The 9,649-nt window shown below is 46.2% G+C and overlaps 1 non-coding gene across 1 annotated transcript; it reads left to right on the forward strand.

Annotated features, from left to right (window-relative positions):
* The first annotated feature begins 9,245 nt into the window (after positions 1-9,245).
* Positions 9,246-9,336, forward strand: trnap-agg (transfer RNA proline (anticodon AGG)). Its single transcript is given in 2 exon segments — positions 9,246-9,281; positions 9,301-9,336. It is a non-coding gene; the product is annotated as a tRNA-Pro (tRNA).
* The last annotated feature ends 313 nt before the right edge of the window (positions 9,337-9,649 follow it).

Raw genomic sequence — 9,649 nt, forward strand, 5'->3', positions numbered from 1 at the left:
CGTCTGGTTATGTGGCGGAGAGAAGGTGATTGTGGAATCCATGTCGTACCCATCAAACTCTGCTACTCACCTGACTGAGATTTGTTCTGGATCTGGAAATCACAGGTAGTGTTCGCGAGTGGAGGGAACACTCTGCAACTCAGTCTGTGGAACAGTTTGTGAGAGCAGGGTTCCTTCAATATGAGTCAATATCTAGTACTGTATGTGAGGGTGGGATTCAGTTTCTATCAAACATTGGTACTGAATGTCAGTGTGGAAATCTTTCTGTATCTATCAATCACAATGTCTGTTTGGGAAAAGTGAGATTAATACGTAACATCAGCACGGCTGTGACAGACAGAGAAAGACACACAGTAAAGCAGGAAGAGACTATCAGGACACACACACAATGACACACAGAAAAGGTGCCGAGCAAACCAGCAAGATACTGAGATGGAAAAACTGGTTATTTACGAAAATGTGTTTCCTGCTGCACACATATAGGCCCTGTTTGTAAATGTATATCCTGCTGTGTAACCGTGCTCTCTGCTGTGTAAATAAGCTCTCTGCTGTGGAACCGTGCTCGCTGCTGTGTAACTGAGCTCTCTGCTGTGTAACTGTGCACCCTGCTGTGTAACTGAGCTCTCTGCTGTGTAACTGTTCTCTCTGTCGTGGAACCGTGACTCTGCCTGTGACAGATCTTCACTGTGGTTGTGTCAAATCATTCCCTGTTGTGGAAATATGTCCTCTCTGAAGCAGAACCTTTCTGCGCCATTACTGAGACGAAATTTCAATTCCAGATTTATTAAGTCTTGCCACCAAGGGTTAGTTCAGACCTCTGGATTCCCAGTCCAGCGACATAACCTTGAACAAAATATAAAGATGGAAACGTGATTTGCTTTCATTCAGCTGAATGCATTTCTGGGTAAAAAGATCGTGGTAGAAATGGAACATATTTTATCTCTCTATCTGTTTCTTTGTTTCTTTCTCTCTCCCTCACTCACTGTTTTTGTGCTTCTCCGGGGACTGATTGGATACACAGTGAAACTCAGCCCCATCTCACCCCAACTCTTTTGGACGAATACGTCCTGGTGATGGACCGGCCTGAATCAGTGGAAGAATCGACAAACTATTCCATTCTTGGCTCTGTGAGAAGTTCCATTCCTGGTTGTGAGGTGGTTCTGGGATAAAGGGATCGAGAGAGAACGAGGTGACTGCAGTCTGACTCTCACTCTGAAAACCAGTTAGTGCGCCCTTGTACAAAGTGGATGTGTCTGAGAACAGGAGGAAAGCAGATCATGGGCCTGTGATTGATTTTATTGAGCCGGACATTGAAAAGTGAAGCAGACTTTTAACCAGTCAGCGCCTGTCTGAGAGCTCGGAAGGAATTACGGCTGACATTGAGACAGTTCAGAGTGAATTTTTACAGCAAATCGAATCTTCAAGAGGTGTTGGTATATTGATTTCAGAGAGAATGTCATAATACCATAAAAGATCAGTTGCGCTTGTTTTTGTTTTGTTCGGTAATTTGGGGAATCTATTTGGAGCGGGTGCAGTTGGTCAATATCTGTGCCTCTTGCTTGTCCAGCTGCCCGTGCAACAGCAGCTCCATTCCTATCCAGATGTGTGGACACAAACGGCAAACCCACATTATTGTATCCCGGCGGAGGTTCTAAACCCGCTCGCAGCGGCTCTGCTCCGGAATATTTACTCAGCTCCATAAACAAACCACTGACCACACAAAAGACCGGGGCTCCCATTGCCTCTCATTGATGGTTTTCACCCAATTTGGCTGTTTAAGGAATGAAAGCAAAAATTTATCGCGTCTGGTAATCAGCATTTTTAAATAAACTACACTAAACGTATAAAACAATACTTTATAAATGATAATTAACCAATATTAATCAATATTAATAATGTTTCCTGCAACGATTGGAAGGAAAAGCCCATCCCATCAGATCAGGATATGTTGGGAATGGACCGGAGTGAAACATTCCCAGACCATGTCCAACATGTTTCTCCTCAGCTTGAAAACTCCCCGCGGAAAGACTGAAACAGACACACATTTGATCACATCATGATTAACATCACTCACACCTTAACCATGAGACCACTGGGGAAGTCATGATGGCTTCGAATTTCTCCTAAAATGCCAACTGAACCCACTGACTGGCAGAATTACATAAACACGATATTGCCGACGCACAACCACAGGCCGACTTGTCGAGTGGTGAAATCTGACATCACTGCTTCTGATCATCACCAGAACAGAGAGATAAATGTCACATTGTTCATTCACATTTCTGATTTATAATTGTGGGGAAACTGATGGGCTTTGGGACGCAATTAAAAGTTATTTTAACTGAGATCAAATCAGCGGCTGGCTCGTTGGTCTGGGGAGACCTGAGCCACACACAGCAGCAGAGACTGCAGATAGAGAATGACTCGAATATTCACATGTCACACCAGAGAACACATCGGAGAACACTTCAGCAGTCAAGGGCATTCAGCCTCTGATCTCCGGGTAAGCGTGACAACAGAATCGCCGAGCAGAAACTTGTAGCCAAGTTCCGCACACATGAGTACGGCCTCAACCGGGACCTTGGATTCATGACGCATTACATTCGCCCCGCACCATCTGGCCTGGGATTGCGGAATCCTACCAACTGTCCCGGCTTGAGACAATTCCCACCTCTTTAACCTGGGGTTACCCCTATCTCTGGATCTGTAAAGATTTAATTACCTGCAAATGCTCGCATTCAAAACATTTTCTTGCATCTTTGAATTTGTAAATATATATGTTTCTGGAACATACCTCTTCATACACCTGAGGAAGGAGCAGCGCTCCGAAAGCTAGTGTTTGAAACACACCTGTTGGACTTTTACCTGGTGGTGTCAGACTTCTTACTGTGCACATCAGAGACTGAGAGGTAAAGATTCATTCACCACCCAAATGCCTATATGCCCCTCCCCCAAGGGACACACAAGCGCAACGCCACTGAAAGTGTTGTCATGATTCTGATATGCAGACGTTTTAACGGAAACTGGCAAATAACATAATGATTTGATCCACTCAATAACAATATCAGAGATTGATCATTACAGATTTAGTTCGACTTTCACACAAATTTCAGAGAATGAAAGATGCTGAATGAATGACGGACTCTCAGACAGTCCCAAACTGAATCCCAAAGACAGATTGTTACAGTAGATGTGCAACAATCCTAGGAATTACCGGAATATTATAAATATGGAATGAATCTGACTCTGTCATACAGTGTCAGAGACTGAAATATACGTGAATTATATTTCAAAATTGATCGCATTTAGCAGGGTGGTAGTGTCAAATAACCCGATGGAGCGAATCCTCAATGTGAAGATGGGGCCTTGTCTCCACAAGGACTGTGCAATGGTCACTCTGAACATATAGAGTATGGGACACGGAGTTCCACAGACTGAATCCTACTTTCCACACAACACCACTGACCGGATTGAATTGGATTGGATTTGTTTATTGTCACGTGTACCGAGGTACAGTGAAAAGTATTTTTCTGTGAGCAGCTCAACAGATCATTAACAAAGAACAAAGAACAAAGAACAAAGAAATGTACAGCACAGGAACAGGCCCTTCGGCCCTCCAAGCCCGTGCCGACCATACTGCCCGACTAAACTACAATCTTCTACACTTCCTGGGTCCGTATCCTTCTATTCCCATCCTATTCATATATTTGTCAAGATGCCCCTTAAATGTCCCTATCGTCCCTGCTTCCACTACCTCCTCCGGTAATGAGTTCCAGGCACCCACTACCCTCTGCGTAAAAAACTTGCCTCGTACATCTACTCTAAACCTTGCCCCTCTCACCTTAAACCTATGCCCCGTAGTAATTGACCCCTCTACCCTGGGGAAAAGCCTCTGACTATCCACTCTGTCTATGCCCCTCATAATTTTGTATACCTCTATCAGGTCGCCCCTCAACCTCCTTCGTTCCAGTGAGAACAAACCGAGTTTATTCAATCGCTCCTCATAGCTTATGCCCTCCAGACCAGGCAACATTCTGGTAAATCTCTTCTGCACCCTCTCTAAAGCCTCCACATCCTTCTGGTAGTGTGGCGACCAGAATTGAACACTGTACTCCAAGTGTGGCCTAACTAAGGTTCTATACAGCTGCAACATGACTTGCCAATTCTTATACTCAATGCCCCGGCCAATGAAGGCAAGCATGCCGTATGCCTTCTTGACTACCTTCTCCACCTGTGTTGCCCCTTTCAATGACCTGTGGACCTGTACTCCTAGATCTCTTTGACTTTCAATACTCTTGAGGGTTCTACCATTCACTGTATATTCCCTACTTGCATTAGCCCTTCCAAAATGCATTACCTCACATTTGTCCGGATTAAACTCCATCTGCCATCTCTCCGCCCAAGTCTCCAGACAATCTAAATCCTGCTGTATCCTCAGACAGTCCTCATCGCTATCCGCAATTCCACCAACCTTTGTGTCGTCTGCAAACTTACTAATCAGACCAGTTACATTTTCCTCCAAATCATTTATATATACTACAAAGAGCAAAGGTCCCAGCACTGATCCCTGTGGAACACCACTGGTCACAGCCCTCCAATTAGAAAAGCATCCCTCCATTGCTACCCTCTGCCTTCTATGGCCTAGCCAGTTCTGTATCCACCTTGCCAGTTCACCACTGATCCCGTGTGACTTCACCTTTTGTACTAGTCTACCATGAGGGACCTTGTCAAAGGCCTTACTGAAGCCCATATAGACAACCTCTACTGCCCTACCTGCATCAATCATCTTAGTGACCTCCTCGAAAAACTCTATCAAGTTAGTGAGACACGACCTCCCCTTCACAAAACCGTCCTGCCATCACTAATACGTCCATTTGCTTCCAAATGGGAGTAGATCCTGTCTCGAAGAATTCTCTCCAGTAATTTCCCTACCACTGAAGTAAGGTTCACCGGCCTGTAGTTCCCGGGATTATCCTTGCTACCCTTCTTAAACAGAGGAACAACATTGGCTATTCTCCAGTCCTCCGGGACATCCCCTGAAGACAGCGAGGATCCAAATATTTCTGTCAAGGCCTCAGCAATTTCCTCTCCAGCCTCCTTCAGTATTCTGGGGTAGATCCCATCAGGCCCTGGGGACTTATCTACCTTAATATTTTTTAAGACACCCAACACCTCGTCTTTTTGGATCTCAATGTGACCCAGGCTATCTACACCCCCTTCTCCAGACTCAACATCTACCAATTCCTTCTCTTTGGTGAATACTGATGCAAAGTATTCATTTAGTACCTCGCCCATTTCCTCTGGCTCCACACATAGATTCCCTTGCCTATCCTTCAGTGGGCCAACCCTTTCCCTGGCTACCCTCTTGCTTTTTATGTACGTGTAAAAAGCCTTGGGATTTTCCTTAACCCTATTTGCCAATGACTTTTCATGACCCCTTCTAGTCCTCCTGACTCCTTGCTTAAGTTCCTTCCTACTTTCCTTATATGCCACACAGGCTTTGTCTGTTCCCAGCCTTTTAGCCCTGACAAATGCCTCCTTTTTCTTTTTGACGAGGCCTACAATATCACTCGTCATCCAAGGATCCCGAAAATTGCCGTATTTATCTTTCTTCCTCACAGGAACATGCCTGTCCTGTATTCCTTTCAACTGACACTTGAAAGCCTCCAACATGTCAGATGTTGATTTGCCCTCAAACATCCGCCCCAATCTATGTTCTTCAGTTCCCGCCTAATATTGTTATAATTAGCCTTCCCCCAATTTAGCACATTCATCCTAGGACCACTCTTATCCTTGTCCACCAGTACTTTAAAACTTACTGAATTGTGGTCACTGTTACCGAAATGATCCCCTACTGAAACATCTAGCACCTGGCCGGGATCATTCCCCAATACCAGGTCCAGTACCGCCCCTTCCCTAGTTGGACTGTTTACATATTGTTTTAAGAAGCCCTCCTGGATGCTCCTTACAAACTCCGCCCCGTCTAAGCCCCTGGCACTAAGTGAGTCCCAGTCAATATTGGGGAAGTTAAAGTCTCCCATCACCACAACCCTGTTGTTTTTACTCTTTTCCAAAATCTGTCTACCTATCTGCTCCTCTATCTCCCGCTGGCTGTTGGGAGGCCTGTAGTATACCCCCAACATTGTGACTGCACCCTTCTTATTCCTGATCTCTACCCATATAGCCTCACTGCCCTCTGAGGTGTCCTCTCGCAGTATAGCTGTGATATTCTCCCGAACAAGTAGCGCAACTCCGCCTCCCCTTTTACATCCCCCTCTATCCCGCCTGAAACATCTAAATCCTGGAACGTTTAGCTGCCAATCCTGCCCTTCCCTCAACCAGGTCTCTGTAATGGCAACAACATCATAGTTCCAAGTAGTAATCCAAGCTCTAAGTTCATCTGCCTTACCCGTAATGCTCCTTGCATTAAAACATATGCACTTCAGGCCACCAGACCCGCTGTGTTCAGCAACTTCTCCCCGTCTGCTCTGCCTCAGAGCCACACTGTCCCTATTCCCTAGTTCTCCCTCAATGCTCTCACCTTCTGACCTATTGCTCCCGTGCCCACCCCCCTGCCATACTAGTTTAAACCCTCCCATGTGACACTAGCAAACCTTGCGGCCAGGATATTTATGCCTCTCCGGTTTAGATGCAACCCGTCCATCTTATACAGGTCACACCTGCCCCGGAAGAGCTCCCAGTGGTCCAGATAACGGAAACCCTCCCTCCTACACCAGCTGTTTAGCCACGTGTTTGTCTGCTCTATCTTCCTATTTCTAGCCTCACTGGCACGTGGCACAGGGAGTAATCCCGAGATTACAACCCTCGAGGTCCTGTCTTTTAACTTTCTGCCTAGCTCCCTGAACTCCTGCTGCAGGACCTCATGCCCCTTCCTGCCTATGTCGTTAGTACCAATATGTACAACGACCTCTGCCTGTTTGCCCTCCCCCTTCAGGATTCCCTCTACCCGTTCGGAGACATCCTGGACCCTGGCACCAGGGAGGCAACATACCATCCTGGAGTCTCTTTCACGTCCACAGAAGCGCCTATCTGTGCCCCTGACTATAGAGTCCCCTATTACTATTACTCTTCTGCGCTTTGACCCTCCCTTCTGAACATCAGAGCCAGCCGTGGTGCCACTGCTCTGGCTGCTGCTGTTTTCCCCTGATAGGCTATCCCCCCCGACAGTATCCAAAGGGGTATATCTGTTCGAGAGGGGGACAACCACAGGGGATTCCTGCACTGACTGCCTGCCCTTTCTGGTGGTCACTCATTTCTCTGCCTGCACCTTGGGTGTGACCACATTTACATAACTGCGATCTATGACGCTTTCCGCCACCTGCATGCTCCTAAGTGCATCCAATTGCTGCTCCAACCGAACCATGCGGTCTGTGAGGAGCTGCAGTTGGGTGCACTTTCTGCAGATGAAGCCATCCGGGACGCTGGAAGCCTCCCTGACCTGCCACATCTCACAGTCAGAGCACAGCACCCCTCTAACTGACATTGCGTCAATTAATTAAAATTAAAACTTGTCTCTTTTTTTTTTAATACTTTTTTTAAAATTGCAAAGTTACTGTCAACTATCTGTTTCCTAGCACTAGATTTCTAATAGAAATGCGATAGCTAACTATAATACTCTCCGATCTCTGGCTTAGATATCCTCTAAATTATAATGAAGTTATTATGTTTAATTAGTTCTCAAATACTCAAATTTTTTAAAAAATTTAGGTTAGAATCCCAACCAGAAACTCTGGCCACAGCTTTTCTGTGATGTCACTTCAGTTTCCCCCCGACACACACAATTTGAAAAAAGGTATAAAAGTAAAAATCACTTACTTACCTTCTGAGTGTCTGAGATGTACATGAGAAGAAAAGGGAATAAAAGAAAATACATAATAGGGCAACACAACATATACAATGTAACTACAAAAGCACTGGCATCGGATGAAGCATACAGGGTGTAGTGTTAATGAGGTCAGTCCATAAGAGGGTCGTTTAGGAGTCTGGTGACAGTGGGGAAGAAGCTGTTTTTGTGTCTGTTCGTGCGCGTTCTCAGACTTCTGTATCTCCTGCCCGATGGAAGAAGTTGGAAGAGTGAGTTAGCTGGTGGGAGGGATCTTTGATTATGCTGCCTGCTTTCCCCAGGCAGCAGGAGGTGTAGATGGAGTCAATGGATGGGAGGCATGTTCGTGTGATGGACTGGACGGTGCTCACGACTCTCTGAAGTTTCTTGCGGTCCTGGGCCGAGCAGTTGCCATACCAGGTTGTGATGCAGCCTGATAGGATGCTTTCTTTGGTGCATCTGTAAAAGTTGGTAAGGGTTAATGTGGACATGCCGAATTTCCTTAGTTTCCTGAGCAAGTATAGGTGCTGTGGTGCTTTCTTGGTAGTAGCGTCGAAGTGGGTGGACCAGGACAGATTTTTGGAGATGTGCACCCCTAGGAATTTGAAACTGCTAACCATCTCCACCTCGGCCCCGTTGATGCTGACAGCGGTGTGTACAGTACTTTCCTTCCTGAAGTCAATGACCAGCTCTTTAGTTTTGCTGGCATTGAGGGAGAAATTGTTGTTGCCACACCACTCCATTCAGTTCTCTATCTCCCGCCTGCATTCTGACTCGTCGTTATTCGAGGTCCTGCCCTCTATGGTCGTATCGTCAGCAAACTTGTAGATGGAGTTGGAACCAAGTTTTGCCACACAGTCGTGTGTGTACAGGGTGTAGAGTAGGGGGCTAAGTATGCAGCTTTACGGAGGGCCGGTGTTGAGCAATATTGTGGAGGAGGTGTTGTTGTTCATTCTTACTGATTGTGGTCTGTTGGTCAGAAAATCGAGAATCCAGTTGCAGAGTGGGGAGCCAAGTCCTAGGTTTTGGAGCTTTGATATGAGCTTGGCTGGGATTATGGTGTTGAAGGCGGAGCTGTAGTCAATAAATAGGAGTCTGATGTAGGAGTCCTTGTTTTCGAGATGCTCCAGGGATGAGTGTCGGGCCAGGGAAGCGGTTAGGGGCAGCACGGTAGCATAGTTGTTAGCACAATTGCTTCACAGCTCCAGGGTCACAGGTTCGATTCCCGGCTTGGGTCACTGTCTGTGCGGTGTCCGCACGTTCTCCCCATGTGTGCGTGGGTTTCCTCCGGGTGCTCTGGTTTCCTCCCACAGTCCAAAGATGTGCAGGTTAGGATTGAGCTGATACAATAAGCTTCGGGAGATAATGATAAGCTGGTTTGAGTGAGTCATAACTGTGATTGGGCTCGTTGGTCTAGGGGTATGATTCTCGCTTAGGGTTTTCCATTTGCGATAACATGCGAGAGGTCCCGGGTTCAAATCCCGGACGAGCCCTGTTGTTATTTTTTTATCACGACGATCATTGAATGAAGTCGGGAGCAGGTTTGCGCCCCAGAGAATATATCAGTGCTGAACACGTGAAGAAACGAACACGTCATTTAAAGACCGTTTCACCATGGTGTAGGACTCTGAATTTATCCTCATATATCAAGTAAAACAAACGAACGCTTGTGCATCCAGGTAGTTGGCTGAATGCAATGGTTGTATGTAACCCCGATAAACCTTTGATGTATTTGCTGAACAAGAATCTTTCAATCTCCGCCTTAAAAATAATCAATTTTCCTTCCGCCTTCTGAGGCAGAGTTCC

The sequence above is a fragment of the Scyliorhinus torazame genome, chromosome 24 (genome assembly GCF_047496885.1).
Source record: "Scyliorhinus torazame isolate Kashiwa2021f chromosome 24, sScyTor2.1, whole genome shotgun sequence".
Taxonomy (NCBI): Eukaryota; Metazoa; Chordata; class Chondrichthyes; order Carcharhiniformes; family Scyliorhinidae; genus Scyliorhinus; species Scyliorhinus torazame.